We start from the raw sequence: 26,055 nt of genomic DNA, 5'->3' as shown, positions 1-26,055 counted from the left end.
TATCCACAGTAAAACGAGTCCTATATCTACATAACATGAAAGGCCGCTCAGCAAGGAATAAGCCACTGCTCCAAAACCGCCATAAAAAAGCCTGACTACGGTTTGCAACTGCACATGGGGACAAAGATCATACTTTTTGGAGAAATGTCCTCTGGTCTGATGAAACAAAAATATAACTGTTTGGCCATAATGACCATCGTTATGTTAGGAGCAAAAAGGGGGTTGCTTGCAAGCCGAAGAACACCATCCCAACCGTGAAGCACGGGGGTGGCAGCATCATGCTGTGGGGGTGCTTTGCTGCAGGAGGGACTGGTGCACTTCACAAAATAGATGGCATCATGAGGAAGGAAAATGTTGTGGATATATTGAAGCAACATCTCAAGACATCAGTCAGGAAGTTAAAGCTTGGTCGCAAATGGGTCTTCCATATGGACAATGACCCCAAGCATATTTCCAAAGTTGTGGCAAAATGGCTTAAGGACAACAAAGTCAAGGTATTTGAGTGGCCATCACAAAGCCCTGACCTCAATCCTATAGAACATTTGTGGGCAGAACTGAAAAAGTGTGTACGAGCAAGGAGGCCTACAAACCTGACTCAGTTACACCAGCTCTGTCAGGAGGAATGGGCCAAAATTCACCCAACTTATTGTGGGAAGCTTGTGGAAGGCTACCCAAAACGTTTGACCCAAGTTAAACAATTTAAACGCAATGCTACCAAATACTAATTGAGTGTATGTAAACTTCTGACCCACTGGGAATGTGATGAAAGAAATAAAAGCTGAAAGAAATAATTCTCTTTACTATTATTCGGACATTTCACATTCTTAAAATAAGGTGGTGATCCTAACTGGCCTAAAACAGGGAGTTTTTACTAGGATTAAATGTCAGGAATTGTGAAAAACAGAGTTTAAATGTATTTGGCTAAGGTGTATGTAAACTTCCGACTTTAACTGTATGTGTGTGTACTTCTGGCGCTGTACAGAATGTGTGTGTTCAGTGAAGTTTCTAGGCACTGTTCAGAATTCTTTGGATTCTGGATCTCACTGGCCACCCTTGACCGTCCTGAGAATCCACTTGCCAGTCACAGTGCCTGGGCTGGCCCACACAAAGAAAGCAGCCATGACCAAGTCAGCTGACTGACCTGCAGAGGAGAGAGACGCACGTTTAGTCCAATGGAACAACACCTTGAGTTGAGATTATCTATATCTAATAGGTTATCATGTACATTATCCATATCTAATAAGGAAGATGCCCTGTACTGTAACATGCCTTATTACATTCAATCAACATTTATTTTATAAAGCCCTTTTTGTATCAACAGTTGTCACAAAGTGCTTATACAGAACCCCAGCCTAAAACCCCCAAAAGCAAGCAATGCAGATGTAGAAGCACGGTGGCTAGGAAAAACTCCCTAAAAGGGCTGGAACCTAGGAAGAAACCTAGAGAGGAACCAGGCTCTGAGGCGTGGCCAGTCCTCTTCTGGCTGTGCCGGGTGGAGATTATAACAGTACATGGCCATTAAGGCCAGCTCGTTCTTCAAGATGTTCAAACGTTCATAGATGACCAGCAGGGTCAAATAATAATCACTGTATAGCACTGTAACATAGAATATAATGTGTAGTAGTTAAATATCTACCTAATTTTCCACGCAAGCTCCGTCCATAGACCCTTCACATGACGGAGCACACTCCAGTCTGAAGAGCCTGGCCATTGCGGTTGGCCGTCGCCCTGTACCTAAAACAAGGAGAGGCAAAGTCATCCATTAGAGATCACATAGTCACACAGGCAAATCTGGGATATTCCCCACACTGTTCAATGGTCATTCAGGCACAGTGAATGGAGGCTAGCCATCTTTTTATGTAAATATGGGAGTCAGGGTTAGGGTTAGTGCTTACGTATTAAGGTTCGCAGGCTCAGAGTGGTAGGCGTGTTTGCCCATCTCTGCAAGGGTATGGGCGTGTGCCGGCTCGCTTTGGCTGATCTTACGGGGCAGGGGGCTCTTCACGTCTCTGGAGGTGATCGGTAAGGTCATGTGTTTCCCGTTGGGTTCCAGCCTCTCAGGATCCAGGGGGTTGTGGGACTTGGGGGGGGGGGAGACGTCGATGACCTGGATGGTGGGCATGTTGAGGGTCTGCGCCTTGACCACCAGGTCAGAGTGAGCCAGCTGCTGCTTCTTCATGTGGTTGATGGCCACGGTGGCGTTAAAGGCTTGCTGTAACAGCACACAGACAGGAGATGATGAGGAACATGCTAAGATCTAAGAGGAAACTACTGTATGAGATGCCACAGTGATAACCATCATCATGAGTTAAGTGAGGCATTTTCATTTGGTCAAATGTTTTTCCTAGTTGTCTTGATATTGACTTGATTATGAGTAATCAGGAATGTTGATTAACACACAGATGTTAACAGTATTTCATGGCCCTTAAACAGGAAAGTAAACAACACACTGTGATTATGTCTTAGATGTGGGAGAGAGACAGAACCCTCTGACTGAGCAAGATGGAAAGAGGGCTCACCTTCCACTTGGTCTAGGCAAAGTTCTTCTGGATCTGTTCACTGACTGAGTGGTAGATATCATGGCTCCGTGCCGTCTTTCCAATGATCCTGAAGGAGAGACAACAGAAAATAACATTGTAATCTCCTATTGGTTTTAGCCTGGAAATCCAGACTAAATCACTCTATATTTCACCATTGTTTCACTTCACTAATTCAGTCGGGCATTTCTGTCATAGTAACAGAAACTGTTTCCAGGCTAGCCTGAATACACCTCACACTGAACACCACAGAGTGCATGTTGTTGTAGATGTTACAGACTAAACAGTAGGCAATTGATGTTGTTGATCATGGCACTCACCAGGGATGCCTGAGAGCCTGCTCTGTAGTGAAGCGCATCTTAGGGTTCTTCTGCATCATGTTGCGGATAAAATCTTTGGCTGATTCAGAGATGTCATCCCAAAAGGGAGAGTCAAACTCGTACTGTGACTTCATGATCTTAGAGAACAGTCGTGTCTCAGTGTCCTCATAGAAAGGGGGATATCCACAGAGCCTAGAGAAACCAAATAATAATGCTGTGTAAATGTGTGCCATTACGAAATGATAGACTGTGTGTGTGTGTGTGTGTGTGTCAGAGATAAATGTCCACAAGGTGGAGCTCTAACCCGACCACTACAACAGGACATGTTGAGGGAATGGCCCAGTGGCACTAATGAGTCAGCGTGACTATGCCTTTGATAATCCTAACAAGTCATCATTCTAAAGATAACCCTTGATTAGATGAACAAGCTTGGAGAACAACAAATGCACTCTTGCCTGCAAAGACCATGTGACATACATAGTCTTTACATGCAATCAACTTTTCACTACAGTAGCCTATACATATCCTAAGGTCATCAATGATAGCAGTACTCACAGGATATAGGTGATGACTCCAATAGACCAGCAGTCCACTGCCTTGCTGTAGGGTTTCTGGGCCAAGACTTCAGGGGCTGGAGGTTGGGAAACAGAGTAAGTAAGAACAATTCTCCAAGTTCAGTTCATTTAAATCAACTAGTGTTATATAATCGGTGTTTGACAGATAGATGATAGGTCTAGGTTAACTATGTAGGTTTTGGAATGTTCTTCTTGTCTCCCCAAGGTTTTATAATGTGTTTCCTCTGACAGAGTTTCTCCCCCATACACACAGTTAATTATCTGTAAGGCCAAAAATGTCTCCTTCCTTACCCACATATCCTGGAGTGCCGCAGGCTGTGGACATGACACCGTTATCCTCCATCTTGGACAGGCCAAAGTCACTGATCATGATCTTGGAGTTCTCATCCTGACTGTAATACAGCAGGTTCTCCGGCTTGAGGTCGCGGTGCACGATGCCATTCTGATGGAGGTATTGTACGGCCTGGAGCACCTGTTGGATGACCCTGCTAGCATCCTTCTCTGAGTACATCCCCCGGTCCAGGATACGGTCAAACAGCTCACCCCCAGCAACGCTACCGGGAGAACAACAACAACAACCATTAACAATTAGCCCTTAAAAGCTGGCTCAACCTAATCTTAAACTCCAACCATGAGCTAAGCATCGGAAGCATTACTCAGCCTAACATTTTTGGATGACCAAGGCTGCATTTACACAGGCAGCCCAATTCTGATCTTTTTTCCACTAATTGGTCTTTTGACCAATCACATCCGATCTTTTCACATCAGATCTTTTTCAGAGCTGATTTGATTGGTCAAAAGACCAATTAGTGGGAAAATGATCAGAATTTGGCTGCCTGTGTAAGCACAGTCATATGCCCCTCATGAAAACCGACCAATTCAAATCCCACCGTACCTTCTCCGCTATGCAATCTGGTTTCCGAGCTGGTCATGGGTGCACCTCAGCCACGCTCAAGGTCCTAAACGATATTATAACTGTGATCGATAAAAGACAGTACTGTGCAGCAGTCTTCATCGACCTGGCCAAGGCTTTCAACTCTGTCAATCACAGCATTCTTATTGGCAGACTAAATAGCCTTGGTTTCTCAAATGACTGCCTTGCCTGGTTCACCAACTACTTCTCAGATAGAATTCAATGTGTCAAATCGGAGGGCCTGTTGTCTGGACCTCTGGCTGTCTCTATGGGGGTGCCACAGGGTTCAATTCTCAGGCTGACTCTATTCTCTGTGTATATCAATGATGTCACTCTTGCTGCTGTTGACTCTCAGATCCACCTCTACGCAGACGACACCATTTTGTATACATCTGGCCCTTCATTGTGTTAACAAACCTCCAAACGAGCTTCAATGCCATACAACACTCCTTCCGTAGCCTCCAACTGGTCTTAAACGCTAGTAAAACTAAATGCATGCTCTTCAATCGAACGCTGCTTGCACTCGCCCGCCCGACTAGAATCACTACTCTCGGCGGGTCTGACTTAGAATATGTGGACAACTACAAATACCTAGGTGTCTGGTTAGACCGTAAACTCTCCTTCCAGACTCACATTAAGCATCTCCAATCCAAAGTTAAATCTAGAATCGGCTTCCTATTTCGCAACAAAGCCTCATTCACTCATGCTGCCAAACATGCTCTCGTAAAACTTGACTATGCTACCGATCCTTGACTTCGGCAATGTCATTTACAAAATAGCCTCCAACACTCTACTCAGCAAATTGGATGTAGTCTATCACAGTGCCATCCGTTTTGTCACCAAAGCCCAATATACTACCCACCATTGTGACCTGTACGCTCTCGTTGGCTGGCCCTCACTACATATTCGTCGCCAAACCCACTGGCTCCAGGTCATCTATAAAACACTGCTAGGCAAATCCCCGCCTTATTTCAGCTCATTGGTCACCATAGCAACACCCAACCGTAGTCTGCGCTCCAGCAGGTATATCTCACTGGTCATCCCCAAAGCCAACACCTCCTTTGGCCGCCATTCCTTCCAGTTCTCTGCTGCCAATGACTGGAACGAACTGCAAAAATCTCTGAAGCTGGAGACTCTTATCTCCCTCACTAACTTTAAGCATTAGTTGTCAGAGCAGCTTACCGATCACTGCACCTGTACACAGCCCATCTGTAATTAGCCCACCCAACTACCTCATCCCCATATTGTTATTTATTTTGCTCATTTGCACCCCAGTATCTCTATTTGCACATCATCTTCTGCACATCTATCACTCCAGTGTTAATACTAAATTGTAATTATTTTGCACTATGGCCTATTTATTGCCTTACCTCCATAACTTACTACATTTGCACACACTGTATATAGATTTTCTATTGTGTTATTGACTGTACGTTTTGTTTATTCCATATGTAACTCTGTGTTGTTGTTGTTTTTATCGCACTGCTTTGCTTTATCTTGGCCAGGTCGCAGTTGTAAAAGAGAACTTGTTCTCAACTGGCTTACCTGGTTAAATAAAGGTTAAATTAAAAAAAGTAAAGGGGTTTAAGTCAAGTCAGCCTAACTCTAAACTCTATCCATGAGCTTCTGCTTATGTTCAGGCTCAACGTTGGGAACATTCAGCATTATGCTTCTGCATGTGACTTGAGTGCTAAGTTGCAGTCTGAGCACTAACTCTGACAGGCAGAACATTGTGGCTGTCATTAAAAGTGGCAAGAACTATTATTTGTGGAGTGGAGTGTGCGTAGGCTACTCAAGGGTTTTTACAGGACATAATTAACATGATATTTTCTCCCTTCTACTGTAATATAAGGTAAAAGGTATGGAACTTACAGCTGCATGACAAGGTAGAAATGAGAGCGACTTTCATAGAAATCCTCCAAACCAACAACGTTTTCATGTTTGATCCTGGGAGAGAGAATATCATGTTTAGCATGTGAGATGAAAATACAGTGAAACATACAGTAGTTGAAGTCATGATTCATTCAATTGAAATGGAGACTGAAATAATACAATTAACAAAGTTTGCAACTCTTACTTTCTCAACACGGCAATCTCATTCTCCAGATTCTGAATACTCTTCTGCTTCTTCTTCTTCACACACTTTAAGGCAAACAGCTTGCCTGTCATCTTCTCCTTCACCATGAACACCTCGGAGAACGCTCCCCTGGGAGAACACACAGACACATAGCCAAAGGGTTAGTTCAACTATTATAATGGTGCAATTACTACACAGAACCGGAGAAAACATAATCAGGTCTCTTGCTGAGAAAAACTCAGCCTCTTTCCCCATTAGGAATACACTCTGTCAAGGCCACTGTGGGTCAAGCTCTCATGGGAGTTGATTGATGTCATGAAACTGAGGTGATATGTGAAATGAGATGTAATTTTCTGACATTCCTTTTTTTCTCTAATTTTCTGTAATTTCTTACAAATGAATTATTTTTACTTTGGTGTAGGTTACAGTTCTTATGGACCTGCAGTAGGTTATAAATGTTTGCAATACACTGTTGATGGTTTCTATTGCGCTTCAGGTACAGGTGTAGGATGTTAATTTGAGCCAGTTTGCTACAGCAGGAAAATAGTCCTGCAGCAAAAGGAAATGTAAATTATTATGTGGATTATGATTAATGGACATTTTTGTAGGTTTGAAATTTCAAAGTGGAAATTACAAAGTTCAGAAGCCTTTCTAAACCTAAAATACACTACAAATATCCTGCAACAGGGTGATCAAATGAAGATACTACATCTGTATCAGGTGGCCTACAGGACATGCACCCTTTGATATTACACTAGAGAGAGGTGCGTGATATCAAGAAAACAGAAGTTAAGACTGTGAAAAAGGTCCTATTAAGGTCTTAGATGGGGTAGAGTGGCTTAAGGGCTCAGTCAATGTTATGTTCTGTACAGTTTCCCAGCTATCTTCAGCATCGTCTGGGAATAGCTGACCTGCCTGCTGGATTAGCATGTTTATCCCTTACACAACGGAAACTGTGACAGGCAGGCAGGCTGGCTCTAGGTGTAGATGGACTGAGCATGTGCAGCCAGCACGGATAGACCTCCACCCCAAGCAGCGACCAGGTCATAGGGTCATACACAGCCTTGAGAGAGGGGCTGACTGACAGTAAATACTGTACCACAAAAGTGCTGCCCCCTTTCTGTTGAGTTACGGCACTGAAGCCAGTCTAAGGAACACGTGCTAGATTAGAGCACTGCAAGGTTTAGGTTACATTACCTAACCTGATTAGAAAGATAATTAGCAAACATTGCTTCAACTGCGGCAGACTAAAAATAGTAAATACAAGTCCTAACGAGTGTCACTGCATGAAGGCAGACAGAGTTATTATGACATCATCTCACATTGTCCCATTAAACTCAGTAGTGCACAGAGGTAGGCCCCAGGACGTAAGTCAGACATGCTGGCGTCTTTATGTTTTCCAAAAACTACACTGCATCTTCTCCTAGAGAATCCCATGATTCTCATTATGACCTTCAAGGGGTATTATCAATCAAACAGCATCCGTGGCAATCCATTGGCATGCAAGGCAGCTATTAGTAAGCTTGTTGTCAGACACTCTCCTCATGTACAGTTTGAAAACACAAAAGTGAGACAAAATACACCATTAACTGCTGAAATAAATCTAGACAAAATATACAATTAACTGTTGAAATAAATCTAGACAAAATATACCATTAACAGCTGAAATAAAGTTAATATTTCCAACCATGATAAGGGTAAGATCATGACAGGGATGATATCTACACCAGAGAGCAGGTGTGTAACGACAGTCTGAACGCCTACGTACTGTATATCACGTTGCCAGGAAACTAGATTGTGTTTTTGTTGATGGTCCCATGTGGGTTTAGCTTTATAAAGCCTAATCCAATGGACCTCCCTAATTCCCCTAGATAGATCCTTGTGATAGAACATAGGAAGGAAGTACAGTAGGGACTACACTCATTTGTTATGCTGATATATTTATCGTCAAACATAGTGTGTATGCTAATTATATAAATTAGGCCTAAAGAGAGAAAATTTGATAAAACGTGGTATTGCTGTACATGCAAGTGTTTCACTGTACATTACAGTATAATCACATCTATAGAGCACCTGACCAAGCTTTCGCCATCTGTTTAGCTGTTCTTTCTGCTAATTGATCCTTGTTCCAATCTGAGAGAGCAAATATCACTGTCAGTCTGCCCTTAGCCCTGACACCAGCAGTGCCAAGCTGACCCATCCTGAACAAGCAAGCTATCATTGCCCAGGGAAAATAAGTATTCTTAAAATACATTTAGTTGAACTTCCACAGCACCTGCATTTTAGATGTATAATTCTGAAAAAAGCTATTTTTATACTTTGACTATTTTACTCTATTATACTTAACTTAAATAATAGTGCGTTTCTGTTTTACAATATCTTCTCCCAATGTGATGTGAATCAGAATCACATTTCAAAGGTTCTGTGGGTCACACACTGAAGTAGGGCTCTGGTGAGAACAAGATACAGTTGAAGTCGGAAGTTTACATACACCTTAGCCAAATACATTTAAAATCAGTTTTTCACAATTCCTGACATTTAATCCTAGTAAAAATTCCCTGTCTTAGGTCAGTTAGGATCACCACTTTATTTTAAGAATGTGAAATGTCAGAATAATAGTAGAGAGAATGATTTATTTCAGCTTTTATTTCTTTCATCACATTCCCAGTGGGTCAGAAATTTACATAAACTCAATTAGTTTTTGGTAGCATTGCCTTTAAATTGTTTAACTTGGGTCAAACGTTTCGGGTAGCCTTCCACGAGCTTCCCACAATAAGTTGGGTGAATTTTGGCCCATTCCTCCTGACAGAGCTGGTGTAACTGAGTCAGGTTTGTAGGCCTCCTTGCTCGCACACGCTTTTTCAGTTCTGCCCACACATTTTCAATAGGATTGAGGTCAGGGCTTTGTGATTGCCACTCCAATACCTTCACTTTGTTGTCCTTAAGCCATTTTGCCACAACTTTGGAAGTATGCTTGGGGTCATTGTCCATTTGGAAGACCCATTTGCGACCAAGCTTTAACTTCCTGACTGATGTCTTGAGATGTTGCTTCAATATATCCACATAATTTTCCTTCCTCATCTATTTTGTGAAGTACACCAGTCCCTCCTGCAGCAAAGCACCCCCACAGCATGATGCTGCCACCCCTGTGCTTCACGGTTGGGATGTTCTTCGGCTTGCAAGCAACACCCTTTTTCCTCCAAACATAACGATGGTCATTATGGCCAAACAGTTCTATTTTTGTTTCATCAGACCAGAGGACATTTCTACAAAAAGTAAGATCTTTGCAGTTGCAAACCGTAGTCTGGCTTTTTATGGCGGTTTTGGAGCAGTGGCTTCTTCCTTGCTGAGCGGCCTTTCAGGTTATGTCGGTATAGGACTCATTTTACTGTGGATATAGATACTTTTGTACCTGTTTCCTCCAGCAACTTCACAATGTCCTTTGCTGTTGTTCTGTGATTGATTTGCACTTTTCGCACCAAAGTATGTTCATCTCTTGGAGACAGAACGCGTCTCCTTCCCGAGCGGTATGACGGCTGCGTGGTCCCATGGTGTTTATACTTGCATACTATTGTTTGTACAGATGAATGTGGTACCTTCAGGTGTTTGGAAATTGCTCCCAAGGATGAACCAGACTTGTGGAGGTCTACAATTTTCTTTCTGAGGTCTTAGCTGATTTCTTTTCATTTTCCTATGAGCACTGAGTTTGAAGGTAGGCCTTGAAATACATCCACAGGCACACCTCCAATTGACTCAAATTATGACAATTAGCCTATCAGAACTTTCTAAAGCCATGACATCATTTTCTGGAATTTTCCAAGCTGTTTAAAGGCACAGTCAACTTAGTGTATGTAAACATCTGACCCACTGGAATTGTGATACATTGAATTATAAGTGAAAGAATCTGTCTGTAAACAATTATTTGAAAAATTACTTGTGTCATGCACAAAGTAGATGTCCTAACTGACTTGCCAAAACTATAGTTTGTTAACAAGAAATTTGTGGAGTGGTTGAAAAACGAGTTTTAATGACTCCAACCTAAGTGTATGTAAACTTCCGACTTCAACTGTACATCTATATAACTTATCATGCAGCAATATGTAAAAGTGTCTTCATTCATGCTGCCATTTATTTCTGGGTTTAACACCGAGATTCCATGACAGGTGGATTCCAAATATCACTAAAGAGGTTGTAGACTAAAGAGGTCTTAGTCAAGCAACAATCTTCTCCAAGACATCTGTTCCCACAAATTGTGTCTGTCCACATGGCTTCCTCTCTTGGTTGCCTGTCCAGTCCTTGGTCCAGGCAAGTCTCGGTTCCCACGGTCCAGTGACGTCAGCACCCCAAGGGAGCAGTAGCCTACACACCTTTATTTACCTCTGACCCCAGATCCATCATCCACCACCAGGGTTCCCGAAGCATCTCAACGCGACAACCTCAGTAAAACCGGACTGCTCAGTCAAGAACAGTTGATTGACCCCTTGGATTACTCACGCTGGCTGACCCACTAAAATTAGGCTAGTTTGAATTGTGCAGAATCAATGCACATACAGTGCCTTCAGAAAGTACTCATAATACCCCTTGACTTATTCCACATTTTGTTGTGTTACAGCCTGAATTCAAAATTGATGATTAAAAAAATATATATACTCATCTACACACAACACTCCATAATGACAAAGTGAAAACATGTTTTTAGAAATGTTTGCAAATGTATTGAAAAAGAAATACAGAAATATCTAATTTACATAGGTATTCCCACCCGAGTCAATACTTTGTAGAAGCACTATTGGCAGCGATTACAGCTGTGAGTCTTTCTGGGTAAGGCTCTAAGAGCTTTGCACACCTGGATTGTACAATATTTGCCCATTATTCTTTTTTAAATTCTTCAAGCTCTGTCAACTTGATTGTTGATCATTGCTAGACAGCCATTTCCAAGTCAATTTAAGTCAAAACTGTAACTAGGCCACTCAGAAACGTTCAATGTTGTCTTGGTAAGCAACTCCAGTGTAGATCTGGCCTTGTATTTTAGGTTATTGTCCTGCTGAAAAGTGAATTCTCTGTCTGTTGGAAAGCAGACAAACAGGTTTTCCTCTAGGATTTTGCCTGTGCTTAGCTCCATTCCGTTTCTTTTTTATCCTGAAAAACTCCCTAGTCCTTGCCGATGACAAGCATACCCATGACCAGTGGTGTAAAGTACTTTAGTAAAAATACTTTAAAGTACTACTTATGTAGTTTTTGGGGGGTATCGGTACTTTACTATTTATATTTTTGACAACTTTTACGTCACTACATTTCTAAAGAAATAACGTACTTTTTACTCCATACATTTTCCCAGACACCCAAAAGTACTCGTTACATTTTGAATGCTTAGCAGGACAGGAAAATGGTCCAATTCACACACTTATCAAGAGACTCACTGAACACACATGCTTCATTTGTAAATGATGTCTGAGTGTTGGAGTGTGCCTCTGGCTATCCGTAAATAACATTTAAAAAACAAGAAAATGGTGCCGTGTGGTTTGCTTAATATAAGGAAAATGATTTATACTTTTACTTTTGATACTTAAGTATATTTTAGCAATTACATTTACTATTGATACTTAAGTATATTTAAAACCAAATACTTGTAGACTTTTACTCAAGTAGTATTTTACTGGGTGACTTTCACTTTTACTTGAGTCATTTTCTATTAAGGTATCTATATTTTTACTCAAGTATGACAATTGGGTACTTTTTCCACCACTGCCCATAACATGATGCAGCCACCACCATGCTTGAAAATATGAAGAGTGGTATTCAGTGATGTGTTGTGTTGGATTTGCTCCAAACAACACTTTGTATTCAGGACAAAAAGTTGATTTCTTTGCCACATGTTTTGCAGTTTTACCTAATTGCCGTGTTGAAAACAGGATGCATATTTTGGATATTCAGCATCTGCTTTAAAAATGTTTACACATCTACCAATCGGTGCCCATCTTTGCGAGGCATTGAAAAACCTCCCTGGTCTTTGTGGTTGAATCTGTGCTTGAAATTCACTAGTCAACTGAGGGACCTTACAGATAATTGTATGTGTGGGGTACAGAGATGGGGTAATCATTGAAAAATCATGTTAACCACTATTATTGAACACGGAATGAGTCCATGCAACTTATTATGCGATTTGTTAAGCACATTTTTACTCCTGAACTTATTTAGGCTTGCCATAACAAAGGGGTTGAATACTTATCAAGACATTTCAACTTTTAATGTTGTATTAATTTATAAAATGTTCTACAAACAAAATTCCACTTTGACATTATGGGGTATTGTGTGTAGACCAGTGACAGAAAATCTAAAAGTAGTCAATTTTAAATTCAGGCTGTATCAACAAAATGTGGAAAAAGTAAAGGGGTGTGAATACTTTCTGAGGGCACTGTAGTTTGTGTTGCATGACTATTTACTATCTAAATCTAAATATTTTGAAACTGCATAGTTGTGCTTACTCAAATTACTTAGTTACAATAATTCACATTTTCAACAACACCATCAAAAACATCTGGAAAAAACGATTTGAAAAGTTCCTGTGGAATCTTGTGGGATTCTCACTCTTTGCCAAGATTGTACCAAAGAAATCAAAATCTCAATGAATCTCCAGCTAAAGATAGCTCCATTGAGGACGGTTTTTAGCCATTTTAATAATCACCTGACGCCATCGGGAGGTCTAGGACTGATACCCTCAGTGCTGCCAGAGGGACTTGTTGCTAAGACACCAGTAAAGTAGGTTTCCTGGCAATCCAATCAAACCTACTGCATAATCCCTCCACCACCTCAGCCAGTGGATGGGGGTCAAAGGGCTTTCAGCAGACCCTTTCCAGATGTTCAACTAGTGATGTCTTTGCAAAGTGTCTTTGCACTCTTTTTCCTGAGATGCATGTTCTAATGAGGTAGTGAAAATGGTCATATGGTAGGTGGGGGGTCCTATGGTCCTATGGTAGGTGGGTCAGGTGTGAGCTGTACTTACGATCCAAGCACCTCCATGAAGTCAAACACCTCCTGGATGTTGTCAGTGGTCTTCTTCCAGTCAAAGTCGGCTTCTTTACGACCCATGTCTGATTCTTTAATAGCGATTTCTGTAACAATGGGAAGAAAAGAGAGGAATGTTATTAAACACCAGTTTTCAGAGACGATTATTATGTTGCCTATTGCGAAAACCAATAATAATCCTCTCTGCATCTACACCCATACACTCTCACAATGTCCTCTTGGATAAATATACTGTATATATTTGTTTTGTACTTCTACCCAATTGGTAGTTACAGTCCCATCGCTGCAACTCCCCTACGGAATCGGGAGAAGCGAAGGTCGAGAGCCATGTGTCCTCCGAAACACAACCCTACCAAGCCGCACTGCTTCTTGACACACTGCTCGCTTAACCCGGAAGCCAGCCGCACCAATGTGTCGGAGGAAACACTGTCCAGCTGGCGACCGCAGTCAGCTTGCAGGCACCCGACCCACCACAAGGAGTCGCAAGAGCGCGATGGGACAAGGAAATCCCGGCCGGCCAAACCCTAACAACGCTGGGCCAATTGTGCCCGCCTCATGGGTCTCCCGGTCACGGCTGGCTGTGACACAGCCTGGGATCGAACCCGGGTCTGTAGTGACGCCTCAAGCACTGCGATGCAGTGCCTTAGACCGCTGCGCCACTCGGGAGGCCCCCTCTTGGATTATTAAATGAAATCCCAGAGTCATGAGAAAGCAGGCATGAAGATCAGTCACCAGTATTGTCATCACATCAGCACATTGCTCACAGTATGGCGCCTGGTGGACACGGACTAGACAACTGACTTTGTCTGGCAGACAGACAGACAGACCGATGAGGTCACTTTTGCTCTAAGCCTGTCTGCAGCTAACAGGTAAAACAGATCTGTATTCCATTGGCCCGTGTACAGCACACCCTAATGCCAGACAGTCTGACAGAACTGTATGTCCAACAGGGCTGATCAATCATTAGTTAGCTGATTGAGAGATGGAAGGACATAGACAATGGTAATGCATTGAGCATTCATTATTCTCTATTACTCTGAGCTAAACTTGTCCACGATTCAGACTTTGCAAAAACAAACCAGAACCAGCCTTAGATGCTATATCTACAGCGCTTTGCTGCAATATAGTTTTGTGCTGTTCTGAATTAGGTAACTTGGCTGATCAACCAAAACTGTTTGGGAAAGATTAGAACTACAGTAGGCCTAGTTTATAGATGGGGCAGCCAAGTTACCCTGTCTAGCTTTGCCTCGTTTCCCTTATATAAGAGATGACTGACTCCTGATATGTAGACCCTGACCTTGCCAGGAACAGTCACAGTGTAAGAGGCCAACCAAGCCAAGGACAGGATTAAAGAATTGATGGAACATGTCTGGTGTTCTTGACAGAATTAACAATCCACATTTTTTCATGTAAAACAGCCATTGGGAAATAAAGCGTAGCTGTTAGGCCAAAGAAAATCCACATCCAGAAGATGGTAACAAAACAACCAAGATTGTTTGTCTAGTTTCACCTAGGAATGCCAAGGGAAAAATCTTGAAAGGTTGAAGCAGTTAAGCATCACTGCCTCTCATCCTCCTATGCATCATCTTAGGCTTCATCATGGATATCCAAACAGTCAAAAAACGTTTCATAGAAAAGGAAAAACACAATGAATCACTGTCAGTTCTATCTGACAATGAATATGTCATTTAGCAGGCACTTTTATCCAAATAAACTATTATAGTCAAATGATTGTATAACTACAGTAAAACATTGAATCACATTCTTCCCCAGCAAACTAGGCTACCTACCAGCTATTATAAGAGAAAGATCTCTGTACCTGTCTGGTCCCGCTCAGTCTCTCTTCCACAGCAACCTGTCATGGCTATTTACTTATCTCCCTGATATTATAGTGTATATCTCGCTCTACCCACGTCAATGTGCTGTCATTCTGTTGTCAATCTACACCACAAGCAGCAGAACATGCAAGTCAGCAGTGGATCATATTCAGTATATCCAGATCACATCCAGATTAATGTGCATATCCAGTACAACCAGATTAATGTGCATATTCAGTACATCCAGATGAATGTGCATATTCAGTAATCCAGATTAATGTGCATATTCAGTAATCCAGAATCATGTGCATATCCAGTACATCCAGATGAATGTGCATATCCAGTACATCCAGATGAATGTGCATATTCAGTAATCCAGATTAAATCAAATCAAATCAAATCAAATGTGCAGACATTACAGTGAAATGCTTACTTACAGCCCTTAACCAACAGTGCATTTATTTTTAACAAAAAAAGTAAAAATAAAACAACAACAAAAAAAGTGTTGAGAAAAAAAGAGCAGAGGTAAAATAAAATAACAGTAGGGAGGCTATATATACAGGGGGGTACCGGTGCAGAGTCAATGTGCGGGGGCACCGGCTAGTTGAGGTAGTTGAAGTAATATGTACATGTGGGTAGAGTTAAAGTGACTATGCATAAATAATTAACAGAGTAGCAGCAGCGTAAAAAGGATGGGGTGGGGGGGCAGTGCAAATAGTCCGGGTAGCCATGATTAGCTGTTCAGGAGTCTTATGGCTTGGGGGTAGAAGCTGTTGAGAAGTCTTTTGGACCTAGACTTGGCACTCCGGTACCGCTTGCCGTGCGGTAGCAGAGAGAACAGTCTATGACTAGGGTGGCTGGAGTCTTTGACAATTTTCTTCTTCTGAATTAATTAATGTGCATATTCAGTAATCCAGATTAATGTGCATATCCAGATCATCCAGGTGCAGAGCAGAGTGTTCAGTAGCCTAAAATGCTAGAATAACGCCACATCGTAGGATAGACACAACTGAATAGAATATACTATTTTCCCCAGAGGAAAATAAATACAGAGATAGTGTTCAAGTGTTGCTATCCATAATTCAGAAGAAGAAAAAATATCTAATTGATGTTGTAAATCTATTGATCATCACTTCCGGCTAGTTTAAACTTTAAAGACAATTTCAGATTGTTAGGTGTGTTAAAGCTGGTCTACCTTACCTACAGGTTTATAACAACTCAAGCCACATGTGGTATTCCCTTTACGGATGCAGGCGCTCCCGCCAATGCAAGGACATTACTAGTAGAAAACGCCGAAGGAAAAAGCGAGAGGACAGAGCGTTCTTGTGTATTTATAGACCGAAATTCGCTGGAACTTCGCACATCCTGTGTTTTTTTTTTCTATGGCTATACGCTCTAAGCCGCCGGAGGGAGCAAATTGGCTGTAGCATCCCCTGCGCAATCACTCGAATAAGCCCGTTAGAAAGTATGTTATTTTACACGATTCTGATTGTAAAACAATCTCAAAAATATACTTACAGATAAGCTGCATTATTTGACTTAAATTGTAGGGCTATGGACTTTTTTCAGAATCTGAACGTCATCCACGCGCAGAATAGCCTAGAAATTAGGCAAAAAAGTTGCATGCTGAAATTAAAATTTTAAGATTAAAAGAAGCAACTATATCATAGGACGTGGCTGCAATCATTCAATTCAGACCGAGAAGCACTGACTTTCATGAATGAGATAGGCCTATCTATACCCTAGAAGAAGTTTACCCGGGCGGCGCGGATTTCTCTTTGACTTGCCAGTGAGGCTACTGTAGGTGATGTAGGTAGCTCTTCTTTGACTCTCCTGCTAAAAACTCGTTGAGGACTGGACAGATTACTGTGTCGGCAGCCACGGAAACAACTATATTTTTCAGGTCGGAGATTATGTCCCGCCGTTAAATCCCCGGTCAATGGGGGAGGGGCCGAGATCTCACAGTCGTTCATTTATTGAGAGAGCAGTGCAGACTATAGTCAACACTATGTCCTGTCTCTCGAACGTCGTGTTGGTGTTGAACAACAAATACTGGGATCATTTTTGTCAAATTGGTTACTTTTTCATCCATCAGTTTACCAAACAAAGTGGCAGGGCCATGCTGTTAAAATTACAGATTGTATCTTTAGATCTATACATTTTTATTACCAGACCAACATGTGCAGTAACCTATTCATTGCAATAGGACTGTGTTAGGATGTATTACTTTTCATCAAGGTGTTATCATGCAAATGTTGACCTAATGCATGTTTAGTATTTTACTGTTGATGCATTCATCTACAGTCATGGTCAAACATTTTGAGAATGACACAAGCATTGGTCTTCACAAAGTCTGCTGCTTCAGTGTTTTTAGATATTTTTGTCAGATGTTACTATGGTATACTGAAGTATAATTACAAGCATTCCATAAGTGTCAAAGGCTTTTATTGACAATTACATTAAGTTTATGCAAAGAGTCAATATTTGCAGTGTTGACCCTTCTTTTTCAAGACCTCTGCAATCCACCCTGGCATGCTGTCAATTAACTTCTGGGCCACATCCTGACTGATAGCAGCCCATTCTTGCATAATCAATGCTTGGAGTTTGAATTTGTGGGTTTTTGTTTGTCCACAAGCCTCTTGAGGATCGACCACAAGTTCTCAATGGGATTAAGGTCTGGGGAGTTTCCTGGCCATGGACCCAAAATTTGTTTTGTTCCCCGAGCCACTTAGTTATCACTTTTGCATTATGGCAAGGTTCTCAATCATGCTGGAAAAGGCATTGTTCGTCACCAAACTGTTCTTGGATGGTTGGGAGAAGTTGCTCTCGGAGGATGTGTTGGTACCATTCTTTATTCATGGCTGTGTTCTTAGGCAAAATTGGCTGAGAAGCAACCCCACACATGAATGGTCTCAGGATGCTTTACTGTTGGCATGACACAGGACTGATGGTAGCGCTCACCTTGTCTTCTCCGGACAAGCTTTTTTCCGGATGCCCCAAACAATCGGAAAGGGGATTCATCAGAGAAAATGACTTTACCCAAGTCCTCAGCTGTCCAATCCCTGTACCTTTTGCAGAATATCAGTCTGTCCCTGATGTTTTTCCTGGAGAGAAGTGGTTTCCTCGCTGCCCTTATTGACACCAGGCCAACCTCCAAAAGTCTTCGCCTCACTGTGTGTGCAGATGCACTCACACCTGCCTGCTGCCATTCCTGAGCAAGCTCTGCACTGGTGGTGCCCCGATCCCGCAGCTGAATCAACTTTAGCAGACGGTCCTGGCGCTTGCTGGACTTTCTTGGGCGCCCTGAAGCCTTCTTCACAACAATTGAACCTCTCTCCTTGAAATTCTTGATGATCCGATAAATGGTTGATTTAGGTGCAATCTTACAATCAGCAACATCCATGCCTGTGAAGTCCTTTTTGTGCAAAGCAATGATGACGGCACGTGTTTCCTTGCAGGTAACCATGGTTAACAGAGGAAGAACAATGATTTCAAGCACCACCCTCCTTTTAAAGCTTCCAGTCTGTTATTCTAACTCAATCAGCATGACAGAGTGATCTCCAGCCTTGTCCTCGTCAACACTCTCACCTGTGTTAATGAGAGAATCACTGACATGATGTCAGCTGGTCCTTTTGTGGCAGGGCTGAAATGCAGTGGAAATGTTTTTGGGGGATTAAGTTCATTTTCATGGCAAAGAGGGACTTTTCAATTAATCTGATCACTCTTCATAACATTCTGGAGTACATGCAAATTGCCATCATAAAAACAGAGGCATCAGACTTTGTGAAAATTAATATTTGTGTAATTCTCAAAACTTTTGACCACGACTGTATACTGTTCATACACATGCAGAATACTGAAAATGGCACTGCATAGCCTAATTGCAATGGGTTTATGCATGCTCTCAATGCATGTTGATTTGGCAAACAATATTACTGTCAGACATCGAATATCAGTAATTATTATTTGATAAATATAAATGATATAACAAGCTTTACAGCTAGCCATAGCCTATGTGCTCACACAACATCACAATGCAAGCACTCGCAAGAAACAGGATGCAAATTGTTAATGACCACACTGGATTATAACAGCATATTGCAGATGTGAAGGACATTAGTCTTATACATGCCATTGACCCTTCACAAGCTTATACTGTACATTCATCTCTCATAGGCTTATCAGGTACTGATAATTTGATAACCGGTCATAGCACTATGCAATGACAAAGGAGAAGCAATGTCAAACACAACAACAATTAGTCCTGTAAGGAAAACAATGCATACAATGCATCCCGGGGGAATGGATCAGCTTAATATTGCAGATAGATTGTATCTTCTATCAATGTAATTGTCTGCATCACTTCCAAACCCCCATGTTTTTTTTATATACAGTGGGGAGAACAAGTATTTGATACACTGCCGATTTTGCAGGTTTTCCTACTTACAAAGCATGTAGAGGTCTGTAATTTTTATCATAGGTACACTTCAACTGTGAGAGACAGAATCTAAAACAAAAATCCAGAAAATCACATTGTATTATTTGTAAGTAATTAATTTGCATGTTATTGCATGACATAAGTATTTGATACATCAGAAAAGCAGAACTTAATATCTGGTACAGAAACCTTTGTTTGCAATTACAGAGATCATACATTTCCTGTAGGTCTTGACCAGGTTTGCACACACTGCAGCAGGGATTTTGGCCCACTCCTCCATACAGACCTTCAGGTTTCGGGGCTGTCGCTGGGCAATACGGACTTTCAGCTCCCTCCAAAGATTTTCTATTGGGTTCAGGTCTGGAGACTGGCTAGGCCACTCCAGGACCTTGAGATGCTTCTTACGGAGCCACTCCTTAGTTGCCCTGGCTGTGTGTTTCGGGTCGTTGTCATGCTGGAAGACCCAGCCACGACCCATCTTCAATGCTCTTACTGAGGGAAGGAGGTTGTTGGCCAAGATCTCGCGATACATGGCCCCATCCATCCTCCCCTCAATACGGTGCAGTCGTCCTGTCCCCTTTGCAGAAAAGCATCCCCAAAGAATGATGTTTCCACCTCCATGCTTCACGGTTGGGATGGTGTTCTTGGGGTTGTACTCATCCTTCTTCTTCCTCCAAACACGGCGAGTGGAGTTTAGACCAAAAAGCTATATTTTTGTCTCATCAGATCACATTACCTTCTCCCATTCCTCCTCTGGATCATCCAGATGGTCATTGGCAAACTTCAGACGGGCCTGGACATGCGCTGGCTTGAGCAGGGGGACCTTGCGTACGCTGCAGGATTTGAATCCATGACGGCGTAGTGTGTTACTAATGGTTTTCTTTGAGACTGTGGTCCCAGCTCTCTTCAGGTCATTGACCAGGTCCTGCCGTGTAGTTCTGGGCGGATCCCTCACCTTCCTCATGATCATTGATGCCCCACAAGGTGAGATCTTGCATGGAGCCCCAGACCGAGGGTGATTGACCGTCATCTTGAACTTCTTCCATTTTCTAATAATTGCGCCAACAGTTGTTGCCTTCTCACCAAGCTGCTTGCCTATTGTCCTGTAGCCCATCCCAGCCTTGTGCAGGTCTACAATTTTATCCCTGATGTCCTTACACAGCTCTCTGGTCTTGGCTATTGTGGAGAGGTTGGAGTCTGTTTGATTGAGTGTGTGGACAGGTGTCTTTTATACAAGTAACGAGTTCAAACAGGTGCAGTTAATACAGGTAATGAGTGGAGAACAGGAGGGCTTCTTAAAGAAAAACTAACAGGTCTGTGAGAGCCGGAATTCTTACTGTTTGGTAGGTGATCAAATACTTATGTCATGCAACAAAATGCAAATTAATTACTTAAAAATCATACAATGTGATTTTCTGGATTTTTGTTTTAGATTCCGTCTCTCACATTTGAAGTGTACCTATGATAAAAATTACAAACCTCTACATGCTTTGTAAGTAGCAAAACCTGCAAAATTGGCAGTGTATCAAATACTTGTTCTCCCCACTGTATATATACTCCCCTTTATTACTTTTCAACCCCACCATCCTTTCCCTACTTGGAGTAAATTAGTGAACAACAATGCCCAGGCCTCTACTTCCGGTCTATACTTACTATCTACACCTTATGGACAGAGTTAATTTTACAATAATTCTATTATATATATATATATATTTTTTTTTTGCTCCTGAACTTCTTCTACTCTCAACCTCTCCAATCATTTTCATGATGTCCATCCGGTTTGCTTCTATATGCCATATCTTTCTAACTGTGCTCTTTCCCAAAAGCTCCCAACATACAACCTATATACTTATTATGGACACAGTATGCTTACATTATTAGCTATCTTTGTTATTATTTGTTGTTATTTGTTATTAGTCCCATCCTTCAACTCTATTCAATACCTCCCATCTATCTCTTAACACCATCCATATAGAATTTCTATTTGCCATATATATTTCAACCGTACTGTGATGTTTTACAAAAGTTCTGAACCTTTCTATTCTCATTGCTTCTACAGATTGTGAATTAAAAATAAACATTTTTGCTAAAAGTATTATTATATTATTGATTGATTGACTATGACTTTTCAGATCACCCAGTAATGCTATCTGCAAGGTTAGCTCCAGGTAAATATTGCAATCCTTTAGCCATTCCTGGACCTGTGTCCAAAAACAAGCTACAAATGGACAGAACCAAAACAATGATTCTGTCTCTTCACAGCAAAATCTGTAGAGCTGGGAAGATTGTATCCCCCATATAAATAACATTCTATTGGTAGCAAGAATTTTATATAATAATTTAAATAGAAAGATTCTAATTTTTGAATCCTGTGTCGTTTTGCGTGTCAGTTCATAAACACTATGCCATGGGATCGGTACGTCAAAGATCTCTTCCCATCTATTTTGCAATCTATATGGGACGGCTGTCAATCCTTTGGTCCTTAAGTGAAACTGATATACTTTTTTATTTATCACAGTTTTCCTTAACCAATTATGTTATTTAATGCAAGGCCGACAGACAAGTTCCTCCCCCTTCCACTTTCCTCTTCCACTTTTGCGGTAAGGCTGCAATTATTTGGTTGTAATTTTGGGTAGAGCAGACATTTCCATATGTTTTTGTTAGCTGCATGTGCGACATAACTCCACCAGTCCTACCGATGATATCATTTACGAATATTATACCTTTTTTAAACATTCTGTCAAAAAATAAAGTTTTTTTGTCAATTAGTATATTTGAATTTAACCACAATATTTGTTGCATTATTTGTTCTGTCGTTTCTGGAGGATTAAATTGAAATTGCAACCAACTTTCTATGGCTTGTTTTAGAAATAGTGATATTTGGGAGATTATTTCCTTTTCAAATAACTGAAAGTGAGAGGTTGTAATCTGAATAAATGGAAAAAGGCCTTTCTTGAACATTGGGTGAGACAATCTTACTAATTTGCTTGAGAACCAGTTCGGATTTAAGTATAACTTTTGTATGACTGAAGCTTTTAGTGATAGGTCTAATGCTTTAATATTTAATAATTTCTGTCCTCCGAATTCATATTCATTATATAAATATGCCCTTTTAATTTTGTCTGGCTTGCCGTTCCAAATAAAATTGAATATTTTTCTCATATAATTTAAAAAACTGTTCGCTAGGCGTAGGCAAGACCATAAGCAAATAGGTAAACTGGGATAATACTAAAGAGTTAATCAGGGTGATTTTTCCACAAATTGACAGGTATTTTCCTTTCCATGGTAGTAAGATCTTATCTATTTTTGCTAACTTTCTATTAAAATTTATTGAAGTGAGATCATTTATTTCCTTTGGGATATGTATTCCGAGTATATCCACATCACCATCAGACCATTTTATTGGTAAACTACATGGTAATGTAAAAATTGTATTTTTTAGTGTTCCAATACGTAATATAGTACATTTGTCATAATTTGGTTGTAATCCAGAGGTTAGAAAATGTATCTAGATCCTCTATGAGGCTGTGGAGGGATTCTAGTTGTGGATTTAAAATAAAACATGAATCATCAGCGTACAATGACACCTTTGTTTTTAAGCCCTGTATTTCTAATCCTCTGATATTATTATTGGATCTGATTTTAATAGCTAACATCTCGATGGCCACAATAAATAGATATGCCGATAGTGGACAACCTTGTTTCACTCCTCGACAGTTTTAAACTTTCTGAGAAATAGCCATTATTTACTATTTTACACCTAGGGTTACTATACATGATTTTGACCCATTTTATAAGAGATTCTCCAAAATTGAAATGCTCCAGGCATTTATATATAAACCCCAGTCGAACTTTATCAAATGCCTTTTCGAAGTCTGCTATGAATAGCAGGCCTGGTTTCCCATATTTTCCATAGTGTTTCCAATACTTGCCTTATATTATCTCCAATGTATCTTCCATGTAAAAAACCTGTCTGATTAGAATGAATAATATCCGACAATACCTTTTTAATTCTATGCGCTATACATTTTGCTAGGATTTTTGCATCACAACACTGAAGTGTAAGGGGCCTCCAATTTTGTAAATGGACTGGATCTTTATATTTTCCACTTGTATCCTGTTTCAGTAATAATGAGATCAGACCTTACAATACAATTACATTTCTATGCAATGATTATAACACATTAACCATTGGTTCTTTAATGATCCTGTTCAACAACGGGGGTAACTCAGTTCCAATTGCATCTGAAAGATGAGACTCTCAACTTGGTATAGAGACATTGGTAGCTAAATATGTATTTGCCAGCAGCATACCACCTGCATCCCACCGCTGGCTTGCCTCTGAAGCTAAGCAGGGTTGGTCCATTGATTGGAGACCAGATGCTGCTGGAAGTGGTGTTGGTGGGCCAGTAGGAGGCACTCTTTCCTCTGGTCCCCAAAAAATATCCCAATGCCCCAGGGCAGTGATTGGGGACATTGCCCTGTGTAGGGTGCCGTCTTTCTGATGAGACGTTAAACGGGTATCACTAAAGATCCCATGGCACTTATCGTAAGAGTAGGTTGTGTTAACCCCAGTGTCCTGGCTAAATTCCCAATCTGGCCCTCATACCATCATGACCACCTAATCATCCCCAGCTTCCAATTGGCTCATTATTCTCCCCTGTAACTATTGCCTAGGTTGTTGCATACATCTACCTCTGTGCCAGATTTGGTGCATTTATCACAAAGTTTACTATTGAGCCCACATTTTCAGTTTAGCCGCGCACCACTAGTATACAAAAAAAATAAAAAATTCGGTAACTAGTTGCTTGACAAAGTCCTACAATTTCAGAAGGATAAAAAACATTTTTGACCCCTTGGAGTCTAAATGTACCCCTGTTGGCGCGTTTAGGGTTAACATATTAAACAGACTTGTAATCCATGTGCACCTGAGCTTGTCATCTAATCTGTCAGTATATTGGTTTACAAAAGCAAGAGAGCATTAACTGACAGCTGCAAGTAAATACAGAACATCCACTTCGCTCGTGTTGGAGAGCTTTCATTTGCTGGTTTACAGGTTTAGTTCATGTGGTCCTCTGTAGCTCAGCTGGTAGAGCACGGCGCTTGTAACGCCAAGGTAGTGGGTTCGATCCCCGGGACCACCCATACACAAAAATGTATGCACGCATGACTGTAAGTCGCTTTGGATAAAAGCGTCTGCTAAATGGCATATTATTATTATATTATTATGTTGTTATCATGGACATGATCATTGAAACATTTCATTTCACCAGGAGATGATTGTCATTGGGGGACTGTTGGGAGCATAGGACATCCTAGGTTAAAGAAACTCGTTATCTTCAACCTTGAGGACATCATGGACGATTCTGATGCAGTAGCTCCAATATCAAACATCACCAAGAATGAAAAATAGCAATGCTATGTGAACATACCATTACATTTGGCAGAGCATGTATGGCATGCACTTTTCAAAACCTGGAAAGCAGAACTTTACATTAAGTAGCCCTTATACCTGTGTAATAAGTGTACAACGTTGTTACTATGGTAATTAGTGTTATTACACAGGTATAGCAGCAACATGTTATCTAAGTAATATGGATACTTGGTTGAATAGAGGTTTAACCTTGGTTGCAGAGATGAGTACTGAAGAGCTGTTGCATGATAACGATGATGAGGGTACAGTATTATCCTGTACTGAACTCGCCTCAGCTGAAGGGCTCACACTCAAGCCATGCCAAGTTACCCAAGACCTGGCAAAGCAGTCCACCCTAAAATAAATCTGTTGCACAACCTCATTGACAATCAAACCAAAGGTCCATTCTAGAGCTCATCTGTGCCTAATAACACTAACTCAAAAATGACCATCACTTGTGTACTGGCAAACGATGCTTAAAGCCCCCATGCAGTCTCTTAATTGTATTTTTAAATCATCACTGTATGCCTAATAAAATCATTGTGTGTGTTTATTTAATGAAAATAACTCCAACATATATTTTTTGTAATTTATTTCCCTGAGCCTCTTTTGGCCATTCAAATGCTCAGTCTTATCGTGTGGGTATTAGGAAACAAATGTGAAGATATTTACATACACCGTGCTGATTGGCTGATAGAATTGTCTAAAGCCCAACCCTTTACCCAGATGAAAAGTCATTGGTCTATTATAATCAGAATAGATTGGGACGTCATGATCTGGGCCAAGAACTCCATCCCACCTCAACAGGCTGAAATTACAGGCATTTTTTCAAACAGCTCTTACACAAAAAGGGCATTATGATAATTTTCACAATTTCAGAGTGTTATTTCGACCTCATATTGTGAAAATATCATAATTTTTTGGGTATGTTTTGCATCC

At 41.0% G+C, this 26,055-nt stretch overlaps 1 pseudogene across 1 annotated transcript; it reads right to left on the bottom strand.

Annotated features, from left to right (window-relative positions):
- Positions 1-469: 469 nt before the first annotated feature.
- On the bottom strand, positions 470-13,528 carry LOC311147306 (calcium/calmodulin-dependent protein kinase type 1D-like; annotated as a pseudogene). The gene is made up of 10 exons (XR_014615640.1): positions 13,426-13,528; positions 6,423-6,551; positions 6,218-6,292; positions 3,724-3,986; positions 3,413-3,488; positions 2,858-3,049; positions 2,520-2,607; positions 1,896-2,212; positions 1,637-1,734; positions 470-1,141 (listed from the first exon to the last, which is right to left on the bottom strand). The product of XR_014615640.1 is annotated as a calcium/calmodulin-dependent protein kinase type 1D-like (transcript).
- Between the last annotated feature and the right edge of the window lie 12,527 nt (positions 13,529-26,055).

This window comes from Coregonus lavaretus (genome assembly GCF_964263955.1).
Source record: "Coregonus lavaretus genome assembly, chromosome: 20".
Taxonomy (NCBI): domain Eukaryota; kingdom Metazoa; phylum Chordata; class Actinopteri; order Salmoniformes; family Salmonidae; genus Coregonus; species Coregonus lavaretus.
This window is presented reverse-complemented; position numbering and strand designations above follow the sequence as displayed.